The sequence below is a fragment of the Rhodnius prolixus genome, unplaced genomic scaffold (assembly GCF_049639745.1).
Source record: "Rhodnius prolixus isolate KJV_2025 unplaced genomic scaffold, Rpr scaffold_2, whole genome shotgun sequence".
Taxonomy (NCBI): domain Eukaryota; kingdom Metazoa; phylum Arthropoda; class Insecta; order Hemiptera; family Reduviidae; genus Rhodnius; species Rhodnius prolixus.
The window spans coordinates 63,010,392-63,023,652 of record NW_027411592.1 but is presented as its reverse complement, the minus strand read 5'-3'; the positions used below and the strand labels follow the sequence as shown (position 1 = coordinate 63,023,652).

The window sequence follows — 13,261 nt, the reverse complement described above, 5'->3', positions numbered from 1 at the left end:
TCGTTCAAAGACCACCAACTGTAAGGTTATAAACTCACAAGCTCACTTTTTTACCGACCTTATAAACTTGTACCATAAGTTAAATGATATAATACCAACTACCGTATAGCGCTAGTTTCAAGATGTATGAAGGTTGGCTATAGTAGAATTTGGCGCGAAAAATATCGTTAGTATTTTTCCATTAATGACCAAAAAATTATAGATTCAATTGGAAAAATTACGTACAAGCATTAAAAAACCCCCTCCCCCGAACCATAACGAATGGTAACAATCGAGCCTTACCCCCCTCCCCCCTTGCGTTCGTTACGTAATTTAAGTACGGCCCCTAAGTTCGACGAACATTTTTTCATTCCTAACGGAAGCACAAATGACTTTTTTTCTTTTTTTTTTTTTTGAAATGAGATAAATTTTCCAGCATGTATTCTTGAGGAAAGAATAGACGTAGTTTTTCCGTTTATATTTTCACTTTTTCCTCCACAATATGTGTGTGTGTGTGAAGAGGGACGAAGATTCCATTAGGTTGGTAAGTGTTTAATTTTTAACTACAGCTACACGCTTGTCCCGCTGAATACCTAGGGAGCCAGGATGTAACCAAGTGTTGGTGGAAAAAGTTTCCTTTATTAGGGATCCCCAATGGCTTCATTTGGGAGAAAGTGACGCTTTGACATCAGAGGGAAGTTATCCTGTCAGCCGACTTCCCACTTCAACGAACCTTCCTGGAGAACCTGGTTTGCTAAACACAAGTCCCAACGTTTGAAAAGTTCAGGAGGAAGGAATCAGGGATATTTTATCTGTAGACTGTTGACCCGGGGACTTTGTTGGACACTCTGAGTAATTAGAGTGCTGCAAAAGATGCTTGAAGGCTAACTGAAGAGCCAAGTCTAGGACTTGATGGATCGTCTAGTTTTTGCGGGAAGCTACAATGTTTGACTGACAAAGGAAATCTATCTTTAAGAAGGAAACGTTTTTCAAAAACATAAAAAGACTAAGAAGGATGCAATCACTTCCTGGCCCCTGGAAGCGGAAATGACTAGGTCTGTTTTGGTGGTAGTGCCCTATTCGTGTCCTTTAAATAATGAAACATAAATTAAGAACATAAATAGCAATCAAAGATGTTACCTCTTCCAAGAAGAACAAGAACCTTCCAAGCGGACACAAAGCAAACCACATCATTTCTAGATGATGATTTAATATTACCTGCAACAGAAAAACAAAACAAAAAATAAGTATTATGTACTTAATAAATGGAAGGCCGTGGCTAAAATTCTCAGCAATATTTGTTTACAAAGGAAGTAAATATAATTAAATAATAGTGCCCACCAATGAATCATTGATAATAAACAAACAGAAATGTTAGTAAACAATGTGGTTAGGGTCCTCCGTGCTGAATAATATCCGGTGATTTTACACGTGGTAGTTCGCTATAGAGAAAGACGATTTTTCTAAACATTACGAAGAAAAAGAAAACCTCAACAGATATAACTGTTTATCTCACAAATTTTAAAAAGTTTCCCCCAAGAAAATAGGTTTTGAAATGTTAAGTTTTCCTTCAAAAGGGAAAATTAAATACGGGATTGCCAAGTATAATCGATTAAGGGGAAGATCGATCTACTTCCCTTTTAAAAACTCAATATCAAAAATATGTCGTGAATAAAAAATAAATTTTACGTTGACGATTAAAAGTAAATACAACATTGTTAACTAACGTAGTGCCCACCAATGAAATCCCCCACATTGAACGAACTAAATCGGTTGGTAAGACTGCATTCCACAGAAACGTCATAGTATACTCGTCTCCTGCCATGGCCGTAAAAAGATCTATAAAAAAAACGAAACTATTTTAGTTTTTTAGCACTTAAATTCCCAACTTTTTATCGTCCTCGTACCGGTTAAAAATAGTGTAAAGTACACATATAAAAAAATTCCGTTACCTTTAGATGCAGTTACCAACATACTCATACAGTTACAGATTTATTGGGTAAAGTTGCGCGTGCGCACTTGTCACTTGTGTGTACGTTTGAACGTTCAACCATAACCGCTTGAAGGATTCTAAAGGCGAACCTTTATTGAATTTATTTTCACAAATTTATCGTTGAATATTGTTTGGTTTCCCTTCTCTCTTGTTCTCAAATTGTGCTGGTTTTTTATTTTGGGTTCTTTTCTTCTCTTACCATGGTAGCCGAGCGGTTAGAGGCGAGACCTGCAAAGCTAAGATGTATTGTGGTACTGGGTTCGATTCCCGGTGTCTAGGCCTTGGATTTTATTTAATGGTTAATATGAGAGATTTATAGTAAAGTATGTCAGGCGGTTAGATAGGCTAGACCCGCAATGCTAAGATGTATTGTTGGTTTAGTGGGTTCGATTCCACAGGTCTAGGCATTGGATTTTATTTAATGGTTAATATGAGAGATTTATAGTAAAGTATGTCAGGCGGTTAAGAGACTAGACCCGCAATGCTAAGATGTATTGTTGGTTTAGTGGGTTCGATTCCCGGTGTCTAGGCCTTGGATTTTATTTAATGGTTAATATGAGAAATTTGTAGTAAAGTATGTTAGGCGGTTAAGAGACTAGACCCGCAATGCTAAGATGTATTGTTGGTTTAGTGGGTTCGATTCCCCGGTGTCTATGTCTTGGATTTTATTTAATGGTTAATATGAGAAATTTATAGTAATGTATGTTTGCTAGTCGCCTCCGTCCACGACACCTAATTAGTAGTTGGACGTTAAGCCCCGCCTGAAAAATAGGCGATTACTTTACTTTACTTACTTTACTATTACAATCGACGGACAGGGATTTGAGAGATGGAGATTGGAATGTAAAAGTAACATAAGTAAGTTCTTCTCTTGCCGGAAATACACGCTTTGAGATCAGTTGAATATGAAAAATGTTTTTTTTTTAATCACCAATTGGTGCTTATGAGTGCCTGTTGGTTAGACTGCCGGTGGTACTTCCCACAGCCCCACCAGAAAGGTTGTTTAGGCTCTCTGGTAACCGGAAACAATGATATATATGAAGAATTTGTTAGGAAATGCCAATCTAAAGCTCAGGTTAGGTAACCCCATTTTCCTCTGCCCGTTTCAGTAAAAAAAAAATCTTTAAACTGGGTTTACCGAATGGATTATAAACTATTCAGCATCTCAGCATCATCGACGAGTTGAACGCCCCCTTAAACACCCGTTCTGTTATTAATCACTTTCTTATTAGGCTAAATACGATAAACTATCGTAATTATAAATTGCAAATTAGCAATAGCATATTATTTATATTCGTAATTATTCCTGCAAAAAAACATAAATAAATAACAGTTACTCTAACAGAGTTTAATGAACGAATAAAACACATGGGAAATTAACAGTTAGTTTTATCATTAACCATTACGAGTATGTGTGTCTGTGTGGGTATTTTCTTTGTAATTAGCGTACTTAGTAATACGATAATGAGTAGCGAGTAAGGGAATTTTATTATTTATAAGTTTAAGTTGGTAGCACTAATTTCATTCATGATGTGAACGACTTTTCCATTTTTACCTCCCGGTAAAAATGGGAAGTATGGCGAGGCATTTAGTGAAAGAGAAAGTTATATGAGTGTTCACAATTCATTTTTTTAAAATAATATTGAATAGAAATGTACACCACTACGTGCATTGATTCCCCAGAAGTGCATTCATTTTACGGTTGCCAAGGCAACAGGAGCGTGCATTGTCTGTCTGTCACTTTGATGAAATCCAGAGTCCCCTGGCGGCTATCAGCTAAATGAATAAAAACTGGAAAAGCAATTTTTTAAAAGATAAAAGACCAAGTAAACATAAAGTGCTACAGCCCATCACTTGGTTACATTTTCTTTAAACATGGAATTCTTACTTTAAAAAAAGAAGGGAAAATATATTCTCTGAGAAAATGTTTCCAACCTAAGTGTTGTGATAGGTTTAACATGCAATAATCTTATGAGAAAGTAAAAACTCTTACAATTACGCCATTTTCATACAAAGTTTAACAGAATTTAAACCATTTTCAACAAAATAAATTTGGTTAAGACCAGAGGACGCCAAAGTGGTCTATACTGGGTGAATTTATCAAAAATAAAAGGTTATAAAATACAAGCTCAACTTTGAAGTTTGTTTTCCCCCTTTTAATTCAAAAGATTTCTAAAGAAAATTCTCTAGTGAAAATTTGATACGATGAGGAAAACTCCCCCTCTTACAGTCCAGTGATTGCAAATAACAAGAATACGCAATTTAAGAATCGATCGGAATCTGATTGCAAGAGATCTCCTCTATTCTAGGGAAATAAGACTTGTACAAAGTGCAATCATTACTTTCTTAGAGCATACAAAAGGGTAAATGCCCAGGTGTACGCAGATAACAACGGCGGACAAAAATGTTCGCTCCACTTGTGTCGACATAACGACTTACCACCACTGGGCAAAGCAATAAATCAATATGTTCTTTCTTATTATTGTCAGGAAATAACAAGGCTTTCCAAGAATGGGGGCTTATCTTGTCGTAATGGTGCCTTCAATAAAAGAAAAGCATTTCCATATATCTTATCCTTATAATATGATTATTATAGAGAGTACAGCTTCCAGTTTGTGGTTGCTACTGGTTACCGACCACCAACTTCTTATTATTTATTCGCGAAACATCCTTAAGGGTAACAATCAATTGTAAAGGGAACAATCGATAGTTAAATTTTCAAAATTATGTTGAAAAAGTAGATTTTTTTAAAGAAAATGATCTGACGTGTGTAGACGAAACCAATAATGGCAAAAAATTCAAATTTTTTACTGTATTTGGCAACTACCAAGAGGACCCAAGACAACGCTAAACCATTGGAAATCACTCAACTTATTAGAGGCGCCACAATAGCCGAGCGGTTTAAGAGACTAGACCCGCAATGCTAAGATGTATTGTTGGTTTAGTGGGTACGTTTGCCGGTGTCTAGGCCTTGGATTTTATTTAATGGTTAATATGAGAAATTTATAGTAAAGTATGTTAGGCGGTTAAGAGACTAGACCCGCAATGCTAAGATGTATTGTTGGTTTAGTGGGATTCCCAGTGTCTAAGCCTTGGATTTTATTTAATGGTTAATATGAGAAATTTACAGTAAAGTATGTTTGCTAGTCGCCTCCGACCACTATACCTAATTGATGGTTGGACGTAAAGTCCGCCTGCACGAATAGACTCATTACTTTACTTTACTTTTCTTTAGAAATAGGTTACTAAGCGCCAACATACACTAGAATAAGTCATTAAAAGTTGTATAAGAAGAGATAAATGCCAGGAAATGAAAGGTATGACGTCTAACCGGAAAAGGAAGACAAGAAATATTTTGAATTGTTTCAGAATGATTTGTTTTAGAACGGCCGGTCGGTAAATTGAAGTTAAATTGAGATAGTAAATTCTAGTCGATTCATCAAGAACATAGACCCCGAACTGAACTACAACTGTGTAGCTGAATGTTGAACTACACACACGAAGCGATCAGTTTCCTGTAGTTTCATTGTTTCAACACAAACGCAACCAAAACATCTGAGGTATTTCCAACTACTAACTAAGTGTACTTACTCGTAGTGCAAACATACATCGTCATCATAAACTTTTGATTTGTTCTCTAAGTTCTAAGTAAGTTCACTCAGAGTTTTGAACTTAGAAGCAGAGCACCCAGTCCTCATGCAAAGCCCACCTCTATTAATTCGTGTTTACATATTTGATTTTACACTTTGAACTATTTACATAAGCTATTTACAATGTGACAATAACTATATAACAAGATTTTGACAAAAGTTTAATTTCAATTCAATTATATAATTGTCAATATCGTGATAAATTTGGAAATTCCATTTTTCTGCGGAAGTAACTTTTCCGAGAATCTGAATGAGGAAAAAAGTTTGGTGTGAACACACACACACGACTTTCTCTAAGAGCTATTCTCATTGGTTCTATTCCTTCAATCACAGAATCTTTCACCTTGGCCATCTTAACAGGAACTATTACGATCTTGCCGATTTCCGATATGGTGTATTCACCGGAAGTGGCCATCTTGATCTCCTTATGGTAACATGGTGTTCATTCATCCAGAAATCTCTGCAATCTTTTGCACTCTTTCATCTGCTCCACCCTGGCAGAGTAAAGACATCTGTAGATCTTACTTCCGGTGAAACTAATTGTTTAACTACAATAACTACCTCTTTAACTACAATTTCTTCGAACGGCCTTGTAGATGTCGGAAAGTTCTATGCAAGCTTAAAAAAAGTAAGCGATAGGTGTAGAATAGAATAGATTAAATTAGAGCCGCCTCAAGGCTACGCCACTGCGACCCACATTGGATCTATTGTGGCTCCCCGACTTTAGCTCGCCCTCCAGACCCGTCCGTTTGATCAGATTCTTAATTCTGGAGAGTGAAACCTGGGTAAAGCTCTCAGGCCTTGGTTTTTCCTCCACGAGAAGTAACATCCTTAGCCATACAAGCAAGCGATAGGTATGAGCAGTTGTAGAATTCCAATAGCATTCTAATTCATATCTCTAAAGTTCTTTTGGTGATATATGCAAAGTAGTACCATCCTGGAAGCTGCAAGTAAAGACACGAACAGTTGGGCAACTGAAGAATAAATTATTTATGTCACCACTCTCTTTGTAAACATTTGGGAGCATCCCCCAAATTGATTTTGCATGAATACGGTTTAGTAGGGTTATGTTAAATCTAAGCCGCTTTATCAACCACCATCTTCCTTCAGCTGATCTTCAAAGCACCCGGATTTTGTGTGGTATAAGTGGGCTGTACATCGGCATAATACCTCCCTTTATTTTTTTCTCCGGATCCCTAGTTTTCATCGTCCAAAAGAAGATCTCCTTGGAGTATTACCTAAATCTTCACCTAAAAAAGCCAAAATACAGCCCTCTTTTGATAGGATAGTCATCTCATCGAGTCCTGCCACCCACTATGTAGCCTTCGTGTACCGTTCTTCAGTCTGTTTCTAAGATTAGTGAGTCTGTGCTCATCCAGATCATTAACCTCCCCCCCACCACCACCATTGTGCTAACACACATTTGCCTTTCAGATAGCTGCCGTCTTCGAAGTATTCGTCAAAGCAATAACCGATGAAGTTCTAAAGAACTTCTGGGCATCCTTCGTGGCTTCACCGACTCTGACATCAAACCGTACGTTTTGGCTAGGTCTTCTCGGATAACTGGTTCTTAGTTCACACTAACGCAATTGGCCAAGATGCACCCATCTACCTCCTCTAGAGTCTGCCCAACAATGCCACCATGCCCTATGGCGTTCGCCAAATCGCCTCATTGGTCTTTAATTTGGCCCAATGGACATAGTGAGATGCTGGCTGTTTGAGAATCACAGCTAGGAAGATTCGAGTAGACATGTCTTTGGAAATTTCTGTCAGTCTAAATAATAAATTTCCACATATTAAAGTCATATACTTGCATATCATATACCTGCACAAGATGAATGACGACATATATGTGACGTGGAACATAATAAAGAAAGGAAAATTGAGACTGAAAGAGCTTACTTAGTGGGCTGCGATGGTATAGTTGTACAGACTCCACACTCGGCCGTGGGCGTGAGCTGCTAACACAGTCTGACGGCACAGAAAGTGAAGTTCTGCCCCAGATAACGAGAAGAGATTTTCCAGGTACAGTACGAAACAAGAGTGTGACTATGAATTTTGACTATACTGGGTACAGCCACGGTAGTCGAGCGGTTAGAGGTGAGACCCGCAATGCTAAGATGTATTGTTGGTTTAGTGGGTTCAATTCCCCCGGTGTCTAGGCCATGGATTTTATTTAATGGTTAATATGAGAAATTTATAGTAAAGTAAGTTAGGCGGTTAAGAGACTAGACCCGCAATGCTAAGATGTATTGTTGGTTTAGTGGGTTCGATTCCCGGTCTTAGGCCTCGGATTTTATTTAATGGTTAATATGAGAAATTTGCAGTAAAGTATGTTAGGCGGTTAAAGACTAGACCCGCAATGCTAAGATGTATTGTTGGTTTAGTTCGATTCCCTGTGTCTAGGTCTTGGATTTTATTTAATGGTTAATATGAGAAATTTACAGTAAAGTATGTTTGCTAGTCGCCTCCGTCCACGACACCTAATTTGGTAGTTGGACGTTAAGCCCCGCCTGAAAAAATAGGCGATTACTTTACATTACTTTACTGGGTACAGTCCAGGATGATGGGTATTTTGCCCATTTCAGATTGGGTTTGGGGTTTAGTTGCATGGTTTATTGGTGTAATTCATGAAGAGGAAGAACAGATCTCACCTCCCAGGAACTAACAGCAGCTTTAGTTACAGTTTTAACACTCATCTACTGTGATCATCACCAAGGTCAAACTACAACACTTCTAGGGTACCTCCGTGACCCTACCAACAAATCTTACCGTGATGTGCTCAGGATTAACTAAAAGAAAGCTTTTTGGCCACCTTTTGGGACTTCATGCAACTGACTATGTTCTCCCATTGTAATCCTTTTACTTCCTCTGGAACGTCTTCCCGAAATTCTGGCCTCCATGACTGTTTACGTGTACAAAGCACCCTCCCTCACCCAAGGGATTGCGGATTATTTTCTCTTTTTTTTTTTGTCTTTACTTCAATTTTTCTTTACAATTCACACTTCCACCGGCTGCAAATGACTCTTCAGGGAACAGAGAATCATTGGTTTGGTTAGGGACTTAAATGGATCTTTATAGCTGCTAGCTGGCTTTTTTTTTACTGATCTCTCGTTTAAAATTCCGCCTAGAGCTTTCTTGTTAGACTTACTGCAGAATTCTCTTTAAAGCGCCATGGACCTTCACGGATGAACTGTTGACTGAAGTGCCTAGTTCCAAAGCTGTTATTCTATTGGCTAGCATTGTTTAGCTTTGTATTAACAATTATTCGTACTGCTGAAGTAGCAAGAGAAATCGTATGATTGTTCTAGTCGAATATCCAAAAAACATCGTGACAATCAGTTGTTCTTAAAATATCCATATTTGAATTAAATCAGAATTGACTGCGATCTGCGAGTGATCCCTACTATCAGAATTCAGAAGAGAAAACTAAGAGCTATTTATAGCATAGCACAGCATGAAGCCATAAATTACACCAAACATACCAAGCTGGACAGACTGAAAGATAAAGAGGCCTGTGTAGACAGAGCGCGGTCTCACACTAAATAAACATTACAGCTGATATATCAGCTGATGGTAAAGAAAACAAACGACAAACATTAAGTAGATACGTGTTAGAAGTGGTAGATAGTGCGCTCTATATGGCTTGACTAGTTTACATTGTAATATACATGGTGTTATAAACTTTAAAGTTTATCTCCTAAGTTGAACTTCACAACAATAAAGATAGTCATAGAAATATGTGTGGTCACATGGGAGCAAAAGGAAGTAGTTGATGACGTCATAGAATAGTCACAGATATGGTTATATCTGGAAAAGATTTTAGTGCGAGAGAATGTACTGCGGTTCTGTTCGTACTGATCTAGGGCGATGAGATTCAGATAACTTCTCCTCTGTTAAGAATTGAAGACCTCATTTTAATTAAAGGGTTTAAGTGAGACAATCAAGGCCCTTAAACTTTGACGTACTTCCTTTAGGCGAAGAATCTATTATTATTGGTTACAAATGAGCCACTCCCCCTCAAAAATCCAAAGCTAGGTTTTGGCATCCACTTTGTTCTCTGGAAATGGATATCTAACATAGTCACAGATATGGTTATATCTGGAAGAGATTTTAGTGCGAGAGAATGTACTGTGATTCTGTTCGTACTGATCTAGGGCGATGAGATTCAGATAAATCCTATTCTGTTGAAGACCTCTCATTTTAATTAAAGGGCCTCCTAAAAACCTCTCAGGGATTAAGAGAGAAAATCTAGGCCCTTAAACTATGACGTACTTCCTTCAGGCGAAGAATCGATTATTATTGGTTACAAATGAGCCACTCCTCCTCAAAAATCCAAAGCTAGGTTTTGGCATCCACTTGTTTTCTGGACATGGACATATAAACATGGCCCTCCCTGGACTATCCTGTAAAAGCAATGAAGATGAGCGTAGTAACAGTTCTGGGATTTTTGGGGAGGAGTCCCTGAAGTCTCGCTACACCATGAAAGTCCGAAACCAGTCAGGGACACAATAAACTTGGGTGCTAAAAGGGATAAAATCAAAGACATTTTATGCTTAGTGGAATGAACAATACAAAAGAGGGATACATTTATTTCTTAAATTCCCAATTTGAAGAATATTTGCAAATACTATTTCATTACAGGAATATTTTATTTTTCGCAAATGTTTCCTGCTTCCAACGACATTCGTTGTAAGAAAATTTTGAGGAAGAGGGAATGAAATATGTTCTTGAAAAAAAAGTTAGATCCCCTGGGAGAGATGGTAAGAAATAGTCATGTGAGTGTTCAACAAGATGGTCGTTTTGGTAATGGAGTAGTTTAATGTAAGACAACAAACAACCAGAGCTTCATGTGACAGTCACTTTGTTGGAAGAAGAATTAACGTTGCCAGAAAATGATTTTCTTTCAGGGGTGACATTGTGAAATGTGACCATAATTTGGGCGTAGACGAGAGATATTTAAGGAAAATTGGTTTCAAGAATAGTAACAAAAGCAGCCACCGGAAATGTAGATGGATTGTGGGAGGATAACCTGTAGATCTCGCTGCAGAGTGTCACCATAGTAACCTCCCAGTAAATCTTAACTGCTCGCCGAAGAAGAACTCATGTTTACAAATGAGGCAGATTGTCTTGGGCTGCTGTAATCGTGGGTAGTTTTTCTTCAGAGCAGTGGGGTGAGGGGAAGGGAAATGGAAAAACCTCAACCTAGCAAAGCCCAACGTTTTCAAGGAAAATCTTTTACAGAAAAAGAGATTTTTTTTTTTTAGTTTTTCCAGATATCATCAAATTAATTCAAACTATTACGAAAAACTAGGTCAATGAAGGAAATGTTTGAACAATAAACATTCGGTAAAAAGTTATGAGTGTCTGTAGAGTGGGGATTTTACGTCGAAAGACCACTAGAAGGTCATTAAAAGTTTCGTAACTTTATTAACATTACATTGGATGCATCTAACTGCTTAAACACAAAAAAATACAATGCCCCCCTCGCAAAGGGCACTCAAAAAGTTTTGTCGAACGGGAAGGTTAGGTTTAAGAATGTTTTTATTTATTTATTTACAACCTGTACATATATACATCATGTAAATGTGGTCTATATCAAGTTGAGCACAGATTGGTCGCTGAATCCTGGAGGATCCAGTGCAACAATCGGAAAGGCATGTTGAGGAACTCTCTGGAGGCTGTAAGGAAGGTTAGGAATGTGATAAAAGGTTGCTGGGCCAACGTCATGGAGGACTGTCAGGATGGCCTGTTGTGGATAAGGCTTGTGCTATTGGGATTAGGATGTATGGAAATTAAGGGAGCGAGAATGTAAAGGGATAGGTTTAAGGAATAAATTTATTATTTTTTTCTTTTGGAAACTGTTTGCTTCATTTAGGATAGGACCCAATAATTTTGTTCTACTCGATTGGTTTATTAAGATTAAGGACCGGTGAAGATGTTGGACAGCTCCAAGACCGAAGAAGCGCTTCCCAGAGGTGTTCAGCACTGTGGAAACTTGGAAGCTCAGCCTCTCAAACAGATCTCATTGCAGTGCATTACAATATCAAGAGAACGATAAACAATTGTAGAGTCTCTAAGTTTTGCAGAGATCTAAGCGACTCTACAGGCTATTAAGTTCATAGAATTTAATTCAAGTCAGTATGGTTTTGGACGTTCTGATGGGTACTGGACGTAATGTCTGGGATACCTGGGCATTCACAAGTATAATGTGAAGGCAGCCTCCAGACCTGAAATTGTCCCTTCATATCCCCTTGATGGAGCTGAACCATTCAGGAGAGCGTGAAAATAAGACTTAAGCCAGTGGCCGGCGAAAAGGTGCAGCCACTCTTTGTAAGTTTGCCTAGCCGGGAGTGCCGTTCCGGGACTCGATCAAAAGACCACTGCGGATAGTAAAAAAAAACCATACATCTCCAGTTTGTCAGAAAGAACAGAGAAAACGTTCCTCATTGTTTTCAGTCAGTTTGATCTTTGGTAACAGACACGATTTCCCAAGAAGTCTCTCTTCGAAACTCCAAACAGACGGGTCTAAATAAGCCATGACTTAATTCAACATATTCTTAGTCCAATGTTTTGAGGACAAACAATATAAATGTAAGAGAGTTAAGTCTTTTAATCTTAGAGAAGCCATTTATGGTCCCAATGTTTCGAGGACAAACAATATAAATGTAAGAGAGTTGTCATTTAATCTTAGAGAAGCCATTTATGGTCCCAATGTTTCGAGGACAAACAATATAAATGTAAGAGAGTTAAGTCATTTAATCTTAGAGAAGCCATTTATGGTCCCAATGTAAACAATATAAATGTAAGAGAGTTAAGTCATTTAATCTTAGAGAAGCCATTTATGGTCCCAATGTTTCGAGGATAAACAATATAAATGTAAGAGAGTTAAGTCATTTAATCTTAGAGAAGCCATTTATGGTCCCAATGTAAACAATATAAATGTAAGAGAGTTAAGTCATTTAATCTTAGAGAAGCCATTTATGGTCCCAATGTTTCGAGGATAAACAATATAAATGTAAGACAGTTAAGTCATTTATTCTTAGAGAAGCCATTTATGGTCCCAATGTTTCGAGGATAAACAATATAAATGTAAGAGATTTAAGTCATTTATTCTTAGAGAAGCCATTTATGGTCCATATTACAATCATTTTTTGGATAAAATTTTATTGGAAAATAGGATGAAAAAATAAATGCCATTTCAGTCGTGATACATTTATTCTGCCGAGCTTTCGACCTAGGGACTAGGTCATCTTCAGGGCTAGTTTACAAAGTAATATTTTTACATTTTAGGGTTGGTGTGTCTTCTGTCTTGTCTGTTCATGGACTCCATTTTTTTCATCCTAATGAAACTATGAATCAGTCACCAAAAAGAATGAACAATTTATTGGAAAAGTTTTAATTTTCGTTTTTCAATTTTCTGAAAAGTTTTCAGCCAATAAAAACCCGAGCACCCTCCCCTCCAAACAGATCAATTTAATATACAAAGTTTAAGGTTAATAAATTTATTAGAATTGCAGTAAGTAACCCTGCCTGATTTCCTCTCCTACCAACTACAAAGTAACTAAATATCGGCCCTAAAATAGGTAAAATTCAGCATCCCAGCTGAATATAAACGCTAAACTTCCAACAGTTAATA

General features: G+C 37.5%; 1 protein-coding gene across 1 annotated transcript in view; it reads right to left on the bottom strand.

The window, feature by feature from the left end:
• The window catches only part of LOC141450142 (carboxyl-terminal PDZ ligand of neuronal nitric oxide synthase protein), a 299,139-nt gene that overhangs the window by 233,725 nt on the left and 52,153 nt on the right, over positions 1 to 13,261 (bottom strand). The gene's annotated exons all lie outside the window — the stretch shown is intronic.